The sequence below is a fragment of the Triticum aestivum genome, chromosome 5A (genome assembly GCF_018294505.1).
Source record: "Triticum aestivum cultivar Chinese Spring chromosome 5A, IWGSC CS RefSeq v2.1, whole genome shotgun sequence".
Lineage (NCBI taxonomy): Eukaryota > Viridiplantae > Streptophyta > Magnoliopsida > Poales > Poaceae > Triticum > Triticum aestivum.
In genome coordinates this window covers 20018376-20034995 of record NC_057806.1, presented here as the reverse complement: position 1 = coordinate 20034995, position 16620 = coordinate 20018376, and positions in this window count along the sequence as shown.

Here is a 16620-nt window from a genome sequence, read left to right as displayed (position 1 = left end):
TGCTCCGGAGAGGCTTTGTTTTATCTGAGTATATATCCGGAGATTACAATATGTGTGTGAGAGAGAGGAACGGATCCCCATGCCTGAGCTAAGTCCTGAGACTAATGGTGAAAAGAGAGAGAGGTGGAAGAAAAAGACCCCCCTAGTCTAGTGGTGGGGGGTGGCTTATATAGAGTGCGCCACCCCCTCACCTCCTATGTTACAAAGTGGGGTATGAATGCCATAATGCCAGCCCGCTATTAAGCCCTCACTATTAGAAAGATGCCGACTGCCTTGCTGCCTGCTGGTCTTCGTATATCCGAGTGAGTCGTACGGTCGAGTGGTGAACCGTCATCCGAGTGGATGGTATGCTGCTTGTCCGAGTGGATAGTGTGTCTGTATGAAATTGACCTGGACCCACATGTTGTGTGGACCCCATGCTTCATGATATTTCGACCCTTCGTGGGCCTACCTGTTATGTATATCCCCAACATTAGCCCCCGAATCGATTGCGATTTTGCAGAACGAGTTGGTGTAAGACACAGTTTGGTCCGAGTGATTACAGAAATACTCGGTACATGTCGCCGCGCTTTCAGACAACCAAGGTTTGAACAAAATCTCAATGGATTCCGGCACCATGCTTCCCGACTAATCGAGGTAAGTGTCTGTGAGGAGCAACTTGGTGACATTCGTTCATCTCTCGGGAGAGGTTTAACTCGTGATCTGAGTATGGGTGTGTCATTAAATCCGTGCAACCAGATTGACACATGGACTGCTCTTTTAGAGAGATGTCATTCTTATCCCGGAGGAACGTCAATACGAGTCGGTTTCAGATCCACACTTGTGAGTTTCACACTTTGAGTCCTAGAAGAAGGCTCAAAACAGGTCCATGGAGGAGCGTTAAACTCGCCTTATAGAATATTTTTTTGGAGTGATTTGGAGCTGGGCCTACATCGAGTAACTGATTACTCGGAATTTCTTCACGCCTGGAACGTGTCTTTTTTGTTGTTTGGCCGTCACTCGGGTTGGGCGGACCGTTCCGAGTGGATACCATTCCAGTGGGGGCACGCTGAGTGCACCCACTGGGTGTAGTCCCCGAGACTGCCGTCGACTGCGGGCAGTCGGCGGGAGTCTTAGAGCCTGTCTTTTTGTTGTTGTTCATCACTCGGACTGGTCAGGCCGTACCGAGTGGAGATTACTCCAGTGGGGGCACGCTGAGTGCACCCACTGGGTGTAGTTCCCGAGACCGCCGTCGACTGCGGGCAGTCGGCGGGGGTATGAGAGAACTAAAACTCTTCTTAGCTGGTACTGATCGAACTTGTTCTTCTCTGACTCGGAGGTCGAGTAATACTGGAGATGGGTTTGCATCGAGCAAAATGTTTCTTTCTGAGTTCTCTTCCAGTGGGGGCACGCTGAGTGCACCCACTGGGTGTAGTCCCCGAGCCTCTGTCGGACTAGATGAGTCTGGCAGAGGGTTTAAGTCTCTCGGTAAACCTCCAGGCAGTTGGCACAGCAAATATCTTTGTCTGGAATTGAATCAATCGGATGGATGCGTAACGAGGTGGTTGTACGAACGATGTTCGACGAGTAAGGTAGCCTGTACGATTCAGTGATGGTGCTTCATTTTTACCCTTTTGCATGAAAGGGGTATTTATCCAAGTGGACGTGCTTCACTTATAGATCTTCGGCGAACCGAGCATGTATGGTCAGAAGAATATTCCTGATGTGATCAACAGGTTGACCAAATGGGCGTAACCTCTGAGGGTGACATGGCCAACTGCCGTGCGTAGCCCCCGAGTGATGCTCGAAGGAGGTAAACTTGCTACAGAGTGTGATATGAGGTTTGACCATATGAGTAACTTAGCCGTTCCCGTGTTGGGGGTGTAGAGGTAAAGACATGTCCAACTGATGGTGACGCGCGAGGCGGCAGAAGGGCGATGATGTGTACAACCGAGTGACGATGCACGGAGCGGTCGAGTGGTGAAGACGCGCGCAACCGAGTGGCGACGCGTGGGGCGGCCGAATGGTGATGACGTGTGAAGTGGTCGAATGTAGGACTACATATCTAGCCAAGTGAAGATGCACGGGGCAGCCGAGTGGTGAAGACGTGCACAACCGAGTGGCGGCGCGCGAAGCGGCTAAGGCGAAGTCGTGTGTCACCGGACGGTGAAAATGGTCCTCGGAGGACTTAGTCGAATGCTTTCGAAGCTTATGTAGTGACGAGTTTGGTGTGGTTGCGACGCAACAAGACCGTCGTGACAACTGAGTCTGAGTAGGAAAGAAGATGGTGTGTAGAGCATCTGGGTGATTATAAAACTTGTCCAAGTGGCGGATCGAATGCACTTGTTGAAGTGAAGGATCTGACTGGTGATGAAGTACTCGACCACTCAGGCGAGTGTCATTTCAAATGAGGTGCAGCCCCCGAGTGCGGCGTAGCCCCCGAGCATACTACAGGCTTCGACAACGGACATGCCGGAATATGAGAAATATAGTCTTGAATGGATGATTTGCAATTCATCGAGTCGGATTTGGGTAAAGATAAGGAGAAGCTTCCGAGTGATGCTCGAAAGAGGCAAACTCGCAAAAGAGTGAAGTGTGAAGTTTAATTATGAAAGGGACTTATCTGTCTCATGCCCGACGAGGTCTATATCATTGATACAATGAAGAGAATTTCATAGAGGGGTTGGTCGGACGTGTTTGAAGTCAACAGAGGGACAAGGTCAGTGTTGTGGTGCGCTAGGATCAGTATGGTGACCGAGTCCGAGCAGCGATGAAGTTGGCGCGTAAGGCTGTCGAGTGATCGCGTAACTTGTGTAAAAAATGGCACAAGTCAACACAATAATTTCTTGAGGAAATTTGATGTGTGCTGAAATGATTTGTGTGAATAACACCCATAGACACCCGCTGGGAGTGCAAGGGGCTTGCTGGTTAACCAGCAAGAGTCTGAAAGACCGAAGGATCCGTTCGAACTTGTCGAAGCGGCGGATCCGACTGAACTCATTGGGATACTAGCTCAAATAAAACGGAAGTGTAGTGTTTCGACTGAGTTGCAGCCCAGGAGGACCGATGCAAACTCGAAATGAAGAACGATACCTGGTGTTCGTAAATGATGTATGCGAAAAAATGGAAGTTGGACTTGGGAGTCACATAACCAGTACTAAGCAAGTATGTGAAAATAAGCAACCGAGCGTAGAGGTACACTTGGTGGCGTGGCCTCCGAGTGAACGTGATGTGTGAATTATGGAATACTCGGGAAGACGAAAATAACAGAATGTAAAGTGACTTAGCTGTCTGAAGGCGCGCGGGGCGGCCGAGTGGTGATGAGGTGACCAACCGAGTGGCGATGCACGGGACGGCCGAGTGGTGATGAGGTGACCAACCTTAGTGGCGACGCGCGGGGCGGCCGAGTGGTGATGAGGTGACCAACCGAGTGGCGACGCACGGGACGACTGAGTGGTTATGAGGCGACCAACCTGAGTGGCGACGCGCGGGGCGGCCGAGTGGTTATGAGGTGACCAACCTGTGGCGACGCACGGGGCGGCCGAGTGGTGATGAGTTGACCAACATTAGTGGCGACGCGCGGGGCGGCCGAGTGGTGATGAGGGGACCAACCGAGTGGCGACGCACGGGACGGCCGAGTGGTTATGAGGCGACCAACCTGAGTGGCGACGCGCGGGGCGGCCGAGTGGTTATGAGGTGACCAACCTGTGGCGACGCACGGGGCGGCCGAGTGGTTATGAGGTGACCAACCTGGTGGCGACGCACGGGGCGGCCGAGTGGTTATGAGGTGACCAACCTGCGGCGACGCGCGGGGCGGCCGAGTGATGATGAGGTGACCATCCGAGTGGCGACGCACGGGGCGGCCGAGTGGTTATGAGGTGACCAACCTGTGGCGACGCACGGGGCGGCCGAGTGGTTATGAGGTGACCAACCTGTGGCGACGCACGGGGCGGCCGAGTGGTTATGAGGTGACCAACCTGGTGGCGACGCACGGGGCGGCCGAGTGGTTTATGAGGTGACCAACCTGTGGCGACGCGCGGGGCGGCCGAGTGGTTATGAGGTGACCAAACTGGTGGCGACGCACGGGGCGGCCGAGTGGTTTATGAGGTGACCAACCTGTGGCGACGCGCGGGGCGGCCGAGTGGTTATGAGGTGACCAACCTGGTGGCGACGCACGGGGCGGCCGAGTGGTTATGAGGTGACCAACCTGTGGCGACGCGCGGGGCGGCCGAGTGGTTATGAGGTGACCAACCTGGTGGCGACGCACGGGGCGGCCGAGTGGTTATGAGGTGACCAACCTGGTGGCGACGCACGGGGCGGCCGAGTGGTTATGACGTGACCAACCTGGTGGCGACGCACGAGGCGGCCGAGTGGTTATGAGGTGACCAACCTGTGGCGACGCGCAGGGCGGCCGAGTGGTTATGAGGTGACCAACCTGGTGGCGACGCACGGGGCGGCCGAGTGGTTATGAGGTGACCAACCTGTGGCGACGCGCAGGGCGGCCGAGTGGTTATGAAGTGACCAACCTGGTGGCGACGCACAGGGCGGCCGAGTGGTTATGAGGTGACCAACCTGTGGCGACGCGCAGGGCGGCCGAGTGGTTATGAGGTGACCAACCTGGTGGCGACGCACGGGGCGGCCGAGTGGTTATGAGGTGACCAACCTGTGGCGACGCGCAGGGCGGCCGAGTGGTTATGAGGAACTTAGGCGAGTAATGGACTGCGGCTAAGCCCCCGAGTGGGAGGGTTGCTCTCCACTCGGTAGGATTTTTTGAAACTTAGGCGAGTACTGGACTGCAGCTAAGCCCCCGAGTGGGAGGTTTGCTCTCCACTCGGTAGGATTTTTTAAAACTTAGGCGAGTACTGGACTGCAGCTAAGCCCCCGAGTGGGAGGGTTGCTCTCCACTCGGTAGGATTTTTTTAAAACTTAGGCGAGTACTGGACTGCAGCTAAGCCCCCGAGTGGGAGGGTTGCTCTCCACTCGGTAGGATTTTTTTTTAAACTTAGGCGAGTACTGGACTGCAGCTAAGCCCCCGAGTGGGAGGGTTGCTCTCCACTCGGTAGGATTTTTTGAAACTTAAGCGAGTACTGGACTGCAGCTAAGCCCCCGAGTGGGAGGTTTGCTCTCCACTCGGTAGGATTTTTTTGAAACTTAGGCGAGTACTGGACTGCAGCTAAGCCCCCGAGTGAGAGGGTTGCTCTCCACTCGGTAGGATTTTTTTTTAAACTTAGGCGAGACGGATTCGCAACTAAGTCACCCACTGGGGGATTGAGAGCATATAAAAAGAATAACAATCATTTATGAGATTGTAAAAACTGTGTCGCGGGGTTACCGAGTGGTGATGAGGTGACCAACCGATTGACGAGGTCCGGAGCGGTCGAGTGGTGATGAGGTGACCAACCGATTGACGAGGCCCGGAGCGGTCGAGTGGTGATGAGGTGACCAACCGATGCGAGGCGTCCGAGTGACGTAGACGCGTCCCGCAGAGTGGCGACGCGCGGAGCGTCCGGATGATGTAGACGTGTGCCGCGGAGTGACGATGCGCGGGGCATCCTGGTGAAGTAGAGGCGCGTGCTGCAGTGGCGACGAGCGAGGCGTCCGAGTGACATAGACGCGTCCCGCAGAGTGGCGACGCGCGGAGCGTCCGGATGATGTAGACGCGTGGCCCGGAGTGACGATGCGCGGGGCGTCCTGGTGAAGTAGAGGCGCGTGCCGCGCAGTGGCGATGAGCGAGGCGTCCGAGTGACGTAGACGCGTCCCGCAGAGTGGTGACGCGCGGAGCGTCCGGATGATGTAGACGCGTGGCCCGGAGTGACAATGCACGGGGCGTCCTGGTGAAGTAGAGGCGCGTGCCGCGCAGTGGCGATGAGCGAGGCGTCCGAGTGACGTAGACGTGTCCCGCAGAGCGGCGACGCGCGGAGCGTCCGGATGATGTAGACGCGTGCCGCGGAGTGATGACGCGTCTTGTCCTCTGACTTGCGCTCAGGTACTGGACGAGGAATCGTCCGAGTGAACTCGGGTTCATGGCCGAGTGAACTTAAGTCTGTGTCCGAGTGGCTTTTTTTTTGACTGAACTCTGAACCAATCTAGTTCGCTACCATCCGACTGAAAAAACCATCGGGTGACCCTGCAAGTTAGTACTAGCAAGTACGGCCGCGGAGTTGAAGGACGGACGGTTATACATGCATGCATGCATGAATTTACTGGTGTGGAACCGATGGGTTGTTGGAAGCAATTAGATATCCTTGGCGGTTAATAAGGCGATTAATAATCCCCATCAATTGGCCGGTTAATAAGGCGATTACCTTAACGAAGCGGTCAATCCTTGGCGGAATTATGAGACCGACGTTTATAGGCGTGCATTTAATGATTGCCGGTGAAGCCGCGTACGTGTGGGAGATCCGGAGATATCCTTCTGATTCCGTTTTCCCTGCATGCAGTTAATGCTCGATTAGATGGCCCACGTTATGCAAGCACTTACCAGCCATTTATTCCTTCAATCCCAAACGGCCGTCGCTGCCGCAACGCGCCTCCACCATCAAGACCGTCGCAGACGACTAGCACCGGAGGCAGGCAACGGCCGACGCTGCCGTAGCGCGCCTCCACCACCGAGACCGTCGCAGACGACTGGCACCGGAGGCAGGAGCGTTGCCTGCCCGTACCGCCACCGCAGAGGTTGCCGGCGAGCAGCCGAGAACATGAGGCCGGAGTTGATGGCGAGGTTAACGGCGACGACGGAAGTGTGTGTGGCTCAACGACGGGGTTGGAGACGATGATGACGCGGACGCCGCTGGTGGCTGCGCACGGAGGCGCAGTCGGTGGTGCCGAGGTCGGGGACGACAACGGGGCGGATGGCGCCGGAGGTCATTCGTGGAGGCGCAGTCAGCTGTGTTGAGGTTGGAGACGACGACGACCGCGCGTGGAAGCGCAGTCGGCTGTGACAAAGTCGAAGGCGACGACGTGGGGATGGCGCCGGTGGTCGTCTGTGGAGGCGCAGTCGGTTTCTTGCTTTCGCGCCGATTCAAGCGATTAGCTCATGCGGATGGGAGGCCAGCCAACCTGAAGGCCGATAGTTCTCCTTGTACGTGCTTGGATGGATGTACGTGTTTGCGATGCTTTGCTCGTTGCGCAAATGAACAATATAGAAAATGTATTAGAAGATGAAGATCAAACCAAATAGAGGGCACCAGCCGGAACCGATGTGCCGCTGGTGGTAGAAGAAATAACCATCTGCATCATGGCTCGATAGACGCCATGCCCCACGGTGGGCGCCAACTGTCGTGGTTTAAGTCTCGACAGTAAGAGAGGGGTAGGAGAACGGAGCATGATCTACCGAGATGCATATGGGTGACACGGTGGTTTTAGCGAGTTCGGGCCTCTCACGGTGGAGATAACAACCCTACGTCTCGTGCTCCGGAGAGGCTTTGTTTTATCTGAGTATATATCCGGAGATTACAATATGTGTGTGAGAGAGAGGAACGGATCCCCATGCCTGAGCTAAGTCCTGAGACTAATGGTGAAAAGAGAGAGAGGTGGAAGAAAAAGACCCCCCTAGTCTAGTGGTGGGGGGTGGCTTATATAGAGTGCGCCACCCCCTCACCTCCTATGTTACAAAGTGGGGTATGAATGCCATAATGCCAGCCCGCTATTAAGCCCTCACTATTAGAAAGATGCCGACTGCCTTGCTGCCTGCTGGTCTTCGTATATCCGAGTGAGTCGTACGGTCGAGTGGTGAACCGTCATCCGAGTGGATGGTATGCTGCTTGTCCGAGTGGATAGTGTGTCTGTATGAAATTGACCTGGACCCACATGTTGTGTGGACCCCATGCTTCATGATATTTCGACCCTTCGTGGGCCTACCTGTTATGTATATCCCCAATAGGGCCCACCTGCCCGGTCAGCGCTGACCATTTGATGGCGTTGAACCTATGCCGACGGGTGGTAACGGCGGCCGGCGGCATATCTGTGGCAGAGGTATGCCTACGGCGTAGCCGTCGGCATAGGCCCCTCTGCCACGTCAACGATCCGTGTGCCACGCCACGTCATCGATTCGTGTGTGCGCAGGTATGCCGACGGCCTTGCCGTTGGCATATGTTTACTTTACTTAATTTTTAAATTTATCTATGGCAGAGGTATGCCTACGGCACAGCCGTCGGCATAGGCCCCTTCGCCACGTCATCGATCGTTGTGCCACGCCACGTCACCGATCCATGGGACAACCTCCGTGTGTGCACATATATGCCGACGGCCTTGCTGTCGGCATACGTGGGCATTACTTTATTTTTTATTTTTACTTTGTTTTGTTATCTTTACTTTATTTTAGTTTTTGCTTTTGCATAAGGTAATTATGCCTTATCTAAAAAAACAAACCCGATGGTATATCGATTGCCCCCCGTTACGAACGTCACTATCGCCGTGTCACAGAGGGGGGAAACGGTCGACACGGAAGGAATTCTGGTTGGTGGGGGGGGGTTCGGGGTGTAGCTATGTCACCGAAACATCGCACGGGTCTCGATGCATATGTGAAAGTGTTCATGCATGCGTAGACGCCCGTCTTGGGGCTCCGGGGTGTGCCCCCGCTCACGGACGGCGCCGCCGCCGGCACCTGGAGGGGGAAACGGACGCGTGGGGTCTACACGGAGGGGACCTTGCTGTGGGTCTGGCCCGGATGTTGCTCCAAAGTGTTCCTATGGGCTGACCTAACACAACCGGGTGGGGAGGTCCACTGGTCAAAGCCCGTCCGTGCAAAGTCAAAGGGCTAGATCCCGTGGTCAAACGCTACAGGGTTAGGCGGGACGGGGGCACTGGGGGTAGAAATGCCACCGGAGCGTCGCACCGGGCCCTCATACATGCGGGGTGGTGTGGTGGCATGTCCGAAGAGGCGGGACGCGTCTCCGGGGCGTGGCCCCCCCTCACGGACGGCGATGACACGGTAGTAGACGTTCTGCGGTAACGATGCGGCGTCAATATTACTAAATACTCAGAGCGCGATAAAATCATGAGTTTTTTTGCACGACGCGGGCACATGTGCTATAGGAACGATGGTATTTTTTCATATTTTTTGGTGATGGAGAAGTATCCGAAAAATTCCCTCCACGCGGATTGCCCTTCGCGCGTCTACGGCTGTGGCCGGCGGCCTCCGGGGGCTAGCATGCCGCCAAATCTTGCATAGGCGGCCTCTCACAAGTCTGGAAGTGTTGTGGCGGTTGCAAACGCCCGGCACGCGTGTCCGGGGTGTGCCCCCCCTCAAAGACGGCGCCGCCGCCGGCACCTGGAGGGGGGAAACGGACGCGTGGGGTCTACACGGAGGGGATCTTGCTGTGGGTCTGGCCCGGATGTTGCTCCAAAGTGTTTCTATGGGCTGACCTAACACAACTGGGTGGGAAGGTCCACTGGTCAAAGCCCGTCCGTGCAAACTCAAAGGGCTAGATCCCGTGGTCAAATGCTACAGGGTTAGGCGGGACGGGGGCACTGGGGGGAGCAATGCCACCGGAGCGTCGCACCGGGCCCTCATACATGCAGGGTGGTGTGGTGGCATGTCCGAAGAGGCGGGACGCGTCTCCGGGGCGTGGCCCCCCCTCACGGACGGCGATGACACGGTAGTAGACGTTCTGCGGTAACGATGCGGCGTCAATATTACTAAATACTCGGAGCGCGATAAAATCATGAGTTTTTTTTTTGCACGACGCGGGCACATGTGCTATAGGAACGATGGTATTTTTTTCATAATTTTTGGTGATGGAGAAGTATCCGAAAAATTCCCTCTACGCGGATTGCCCTTCGCGCGTCTACGGCTGTGGCCGGCGGCCTCCGGGGGCTAGCATGCCGCCAAATCTTGCGTAGGCGGCCTCTCACAAGTCTGGAAGTGTTGTGGCAGTTGCAAACGCCCGGCACGCGTGTCCGGGGTGTGCCCCCCTCACGGACGGCGCCGCCGGCGGCACCTGGAGGGGGGAAACGGACGCGTGGGGTCTACACGGAGGGGATCTTGCTGTGGGTCTGGCCCGGATGTTGCTCCAAAGTGTTCCTATGGGCTGACCTAACACAACCGGGTGGGGAGGTCCACTGGTCAAAGCCCGTCCGTGCAAAGTCAAAGGGCTAGATCCCGTGGTCAAACGCTACAGGCTTAGGCGGGACGGGGGCACTGGGGGTAGCAATGCCACCGGAGCGTCGCACCGGGCCCTCATACATGCGGGGTGGTGTGGTGGCATGTCCGAAGAGGCGGGACGCGTCTCCGGGGCGTGCCCCCCCCCCTCACGGACGGCGATGACATGGTAGTAGACGTTCTGCGGTAACGATGCGGCGTCAATATTACTAAATACTTGGAGCGCGATAAAATCATGAGTTTTTTTGCACGACGCGGGCACATGTGCTATAGGAACGATGGTATTTTTTAATAATTTTTGGTGATGGAGAAATATCCGAAAAATTCCCTCTGCGCGGATTGCCCTTCGCGCGTCTACGGCTGTGGCCGGCGGCCTCCGGGGGCTAGCATGCCGCCAAATCTTGCGTAGGCGTCCTCTCACAAGTCTGGAAGTGTTGTGGCGGTTGCAAACGCCCGGCACGCGTGTCCGAGGTGTGCCCCCCTCATGGATGGCGCCGCCGCCGGCACCTGGAGGGGGGAAACGGACGCGTGGGGTCTACACAGAGGGGATCTTGCTGTGGGTCTGGCCCGGATGTTGCTCCAAAGTGTTCCTATGGGCTGACCTAACACAACCGGGTGGGGAGGTCCACTGGTCAAAGCCCGTCCGTGCAAAGTCAAAGGGCTAGATCCCGTGGTCAAACGCTACAGGGTTAGGCGGGACGGGGGCACTGGGGGTAGCAATGCCACCGGAGCGTCGCACCGGGCCCTCATACATGCGGGGTGGTGTGGTGGCATGTCCGAAGAGGCGGGACGCGTCTCCGGGGCGTGGCCCCCCTCACGGACGGTGATGACACGGTAGTAGACGTTCTGCGGTAACGATGCGGCCTCAATATTACTAAATACTCGGAGCGCGATAAAATCATGAGTTTTTTTGCACGACGCGGGCACATGTGCTATAGGAACAATGGTATTTTTTCATAATTTTTGGTGATGGAGAAGTATCCGAAAAATTTCCTCTACGCGGAATACCCTTCGCGCGTCTACGGCTGTGCCGGCGGCCTCCGGGGGCTAGCATGCCGCCAAATCTTGCGTATGCGGCCTCTCACAAGTCTGGAAGTGTTGTGGCGGTTGCAAACGCCCGGCACGCGTGTCCGGGGTGTGCCCCCCCCCCCTCACGGACGGCGCCGCCGCCGGCACCTGGAGGGGGGAAACGGACGCGTGGGGTCTACACGGAGGGGATCTTGCTGTGGGTCTGGCCCAGATGTTGCTCCAAAGTGTTCCTATGGGCTGACCTAACACAACCGGGTGGGGAGGTCCACTGGTCAAAGCCCGTTCGTGCAAAGTCAAAGGGCTAGATCCCGTGGTCAAACGCTACAGGGTTAGGCGGGACGGGGGCGCTGGGGGGTAGCAATGCCACCGGAGCGTCGTACTGGGCCCTCATACATGCGGGGTGGTGTGGTGGCATGTCCGAAGAGGCGGGACGCGTCTCCGGGGCGTGGCCCCCCCCCCCTCACGGACGGCGATGACACGGTAGTAGACGTTCTGCGGTAACGATGCGGCGTCAATATTACTAAATACTCGGAGCGCGATAAAATCATGAGTTTTTTTGCACGACGCGGGCACATGTGCTATAGGAACGATGGTATTTTTTCATAATTTTTGGTGATGGAGAAGTATCCGAAAAATTCCCTCTACGCGGATTGCCCTTCGCACGTCTACGGCTGTGGCCGGCGGCCTCCAGGGGCTAGCATGCTGCCAAATCTTGCGTAGGCGGTCTCTCACAAGTCTGGAAGTGTTGTGGCGGTTGCAAACGCCCGGCACGCGTGTCCGGGGTGTGCCCCCCTCACGGACGGCGCCGCCGCCGGCACCTGGAGGGGGGAAACGGACGCGTGGGGTCTACATGGAGGGGATCTTGTTGTGGGTCTGGCCCGGATGTTGCTCCAAAGTGTTCCTATGGGCTGACCTAACACAACCGGGTGGGGAGGTCCACTGGTCAAAGCCCGTCCGTGCAAAGTCAAAGGGCTAGATCCCGTGGTCAAACACTACAGGGTTAGGCGGGACGGGGTCAAACACTACAGTGAGGGTATCTTTGGGTGGGTTGGGCCGGGATGGTGTTGGGGGGTGCAGCTATGGGCTGGGCTACGAAAATCAGGTGAAAAGGTCCACCGGTCAGACCCAGTCCGGCGCAAGTCAAAGAGCTAGATCCGGCGGTCGTCTATGTCAGGGTTAGACGGGACGGGGTGGCGAGGTGGAACTTTTTTTTACAGTGTGCTGAGACCAAGACATTAATAATTACATTTTGTTAGGACATTTTTTAAAATAAATTGAATTTGATGTAAACAAAAAACAAAAAAAAGCAGGTATTCCGATGGCACAACGGTCGGCATAGGTGGAAAGAACCTATGCCGACGACTATACCGTCGGCATACCTCACACCTTATCCAACCGGGCACCCCACGCCCTGACCACTCATCCACCCTCCTCGCTCGATCCAGCCCCGCCACCGCTCGATCCCCGCCCTCTGCCACTCGATCCCCCCGCCACCGGCTATCCCAGCCGCGCACCGCCGACGCCCCCATCTGCATCGCTGCCGCCCCCGTCCTGGCCGCGTCGCACCGACCCCTTCCCACGCTCCTCGCCCACCCCGCATCACCGCTGGTCGTTCTCGGCCGCCCCGCACCGCGCGGCCCCGCCCCGCACCGCGCGGCCCCGTCCTGGGACTGGCCCCGTCGTCCTCGCCCCCTTCTCGACCCTCCTGCTCGTGGTGAGCTGGCTGCGGCCACGACTCCGGCGGTCCGATGCCCCCTTCCCGGCCCTCCTCTGCTGCTGGTGAGCACCGGGGAGCCCCCAGCCGCCCACGCTCCGCCACCCGTTGCCGGCCCCTCCGACACCACCTCCGCCACCACGTCCCCTGCTCCCTCGGTGAGCTCCCCCGTCAGCCTGCCACTCCCCCCGCTGCTGCCGTTGCTCCCCTGCCGCTGCTGTGCTGCTAGATGAATGGATGGATAGATAGTTAGATAAATAGATTTTTTGTATGTTTTTTCTTCTTCTTGCTACTGTTTTTAGGTGGATGGATGTATGGATAAATTTTTCTTAGATGGATTCATGGATGTTGTTAGAATCATAGATGGTGGATGGATGGAATGACGGTGAATTTTTTTAGAAACTTTGTTTGTCATATATTTAATGCTAGGTCATGTTGACGAATGTATGTGGTAAAGTTAATGATAGATGAATGGATGGATGGATGTTGGACAAAATTTGACACTTGACTGAGATGTGATGATCTTGTTATTTTTTTGATACTCATAATGATCTTGATAAAATAATTGAAGACAAAATTTTGAGACCTACTAAGATGTGATGATCTTGCTAAAAAAATGATACTCGTGATGATCTTGCTAAAAAAATAGAAGACAAAAGTTTGACACTTTACTGAGATGTGATGATCTAAGTTGTTCTTTCGGTGGAATTTGCAGGCGTTGTGGTGTCACATTTCATCAGAGTGACCGTTGTCCGACGCGTTGGTCCCCCTGAGCATCCCTCTACTGTTCGACTACTTCCTCTACAGCCGAGGGTGAGCTAACATTTCATCGCCTCCATTTTTTTATATCACTAGATTTCATTCTCAAGTCAACTGACGTAACCTAGGCGTCTCCCGTCCGAAAGGGTTGCATGGATAAATATGCATTCAATTGCCTATTTATCACCGCAGCTCTTTCGGATTGTCCAGCGTTTTCCACGGACAACCCGAGGACGTGTAGATTGGGTATGTTCTCCATGTTCTACCCCGTTCCGAGATAGGATTTCGGCGGCACCTCCCCATTGTTCTCCGGGGCACATTCTCTCCGCTATTTGCCGAGACGTGTATCTAGAGAACAGCGGGGAGGTGCTGCCGAAATTTTGTCTCGGAACGGGGTAGAATGGAGAACGTACTCAATATACACATCCTCGGGTGGGATTATGCTTTCATATATTATGCTTTCATTATGCTTTCATTATCTTGTGGTACATTATGCTTTATGCTTTATGCTTCCATAACACCAATTTGGACACACCTACATGCCATTATGCTTTTATTATGTAGGTGTGTCCAAATTGGTGTTATGGAAAAAGACGAGCCCTGGGTGGCATTGGTGGATCTTTGGTGTGATGAGGCTGGAGCCTGGGCAGCTATGAGAACCAAAAATAAGGCTAACCGAGGGACGGAGGGAGTACATGCTCAGGGAAACCGAAACCACTATCTCCACAAGGCAGTTAATGTATGACTAACCCCATTAAACATTCTTCTTCTTCTATTTACCATCACTTTCTTATGTATGACTAACCTCTGTTTGGTGGTGCAGGAGGAGAAACTGAAGCGGCCGCTCTCAGACATGCAGGCGTGGGAGATCGCCCATACGCGGAAGGACTCCAAGCCTGGCGAGCCCCAGTACTACGGCAAGAAGACCGCGGGGAGGAAGCAGGCCTACTCCAAAGCGTATCTGAAGTTGCATCCTGACACACCTGACCCCATTGCGGCGCCTCTGGATGACAGGGCGGTGGTGAGCATGGGGCCCAAGGAGCACGGCCGGGAGGCGGTTCTCAATGGTATGATCACTCCTAGTATCTCCTACACACAGCTTCGTCGGATCGACCCGAGCCTGAGCCAGCGCACGAGCCAGCCAGTGACCAGTACACAGTCCCTCTTTTAGGAGCAACAATCTGTAAGTATTTTCCCTCTTATCTTCATTGCTCACTTCATTTTTCGCATTTAGTAGTTTTATGAGTTCCATCATGTCATACCGTAGGCCTACATGGAGTACACACGCCAGGAGACCATGGCGTGGCATCAGAGGCTTTATGAACACCAAGTGCAGAGGGATAGCCAGATGCAGCAGGCTTTTCAGGATATGGCGGCCGGCAGGTGTCCTCAGTTCCCTCCAGCACAATGCCCTCCAGCACAACCAGTGCTGATGAGCTTTGAGGAGTTTGTGGCACAGAATGCTAGCCCCTCGCCGATTAGTTCATCCCCAATCTATTCACCCAAAGCATGCCATGCCTTTCAACATAGTCATATATCCCGTGCATATGTCTTTTCAACATCCAGGGAACATGTGGATCTACCGTTGGCGGTGGTCTTGGCAGCACTCCGGAGACACGGAGCCCGACCACTCCGATCCACGGAGGCGGAGGCGGAGGCGGAGATGGAGGCGGAGGCGGTCTTGGCGGTAGCGCTGCCGCTAGCAGTGACGACCTGGGCTTTGGCCTTCTTGGCGGTGACGACCTCCGCGGTTCTCGATGATCCTTGTGTGGTGATGATGCTTGAGATGACTTGTGTGTGGTGATGATCATTTAGATGACTTGTGTGCTTCTCTATATGCTTATGTTGGTTGTGATGATGTTCATTTAGAGACTTGTGTGTGATGATGCTTATGCATATATTGTTGTGATGGTGCCGGATGATATCCCGTTGTGTTTTATATGTCTATCTCATCATATATATCTGCTGATATGTGCTGCTATTTGAATTGAATTGATCTGAAAACAAACAGAAAAAAGAAAAGAAAAAAAGCAAAAGCAAACTATGCCGACGGCTAGGCCGTCGGCATAGGGCTAGCGTGAGCTCCCAGTAGCTGACACGTGGGCGCCTATGCCGACGGCCTAGCCGTCGGCTTAGGCCGTCGGCATAGGCGCCCACGTGTCAGCTACTGGGAGCTCTGTATGAAGGACTATGCCGACGGCCTGGCCGTCGGCTTAGTTTCAAATTATGCCGACGGCCAGGCCGTCGGCATAACCCTGGTCGTAGAGCAGCGGCTGGTCACCATGTGGCACACCTATGCCGACGGTCGAGCCGTCGGCATAGTTTTTGACTAAGCCGACGGCCAGGCCGTCGGCATAGTGGTGCCACGTGGCGACCGTTCGTTGGGCAGACTTGACGGCGGTCGCCGTTAGGCATGATAGTTGCCGACGGCCAGGGCCATCGGCATAGATGTACGGCCCCCGTCGGCGTATCATATATGCCGACGGCTTTTCTATGCCGACGGCCTCCCTGGCTGTGCCGACGCATATGTTGCCGACGGCCCTATGCCGACGGGGGCCGTCGGCATAGGACTATCCCGACGGGACTCAGGCCTATGCCGACGGCCCTGGCCGTCGGCATAGGGGGCGATTCCGGTAGTGCAAGGCGAGTTTCTTTTAGCTTCTTGTTGAACTTGCAGACTTCTTGCTTGATTCGTGAGCTTGAATCTTGACAGACGTCGTTGTGTAGCAGGTTCTTGGAGGGCCGCCGCCGCCCCCGCCATGGATCGCGATCACCGGAAGGAGGTGGTTTCTGCCACAGGCGACACGATGAAGCTGTCAGGTATGTCAGAGTTCAGCTTCAGCCAATTGCATTGCTCTCCCTCTCGGGTTGGTTCTGATCGTGGAAGCAATACTAGAATTATGAATTTGATTAGGAAAAGGCCATGAATTCTTCGGGACCAAGCGTGTTTTTTGGGTTTCTGATCAACTTTCGGGGTTCTTGATTGATTTGTGGGCTTGAATCTTTACTGTCGTTATGTGTGCATCTTTTTCATGTC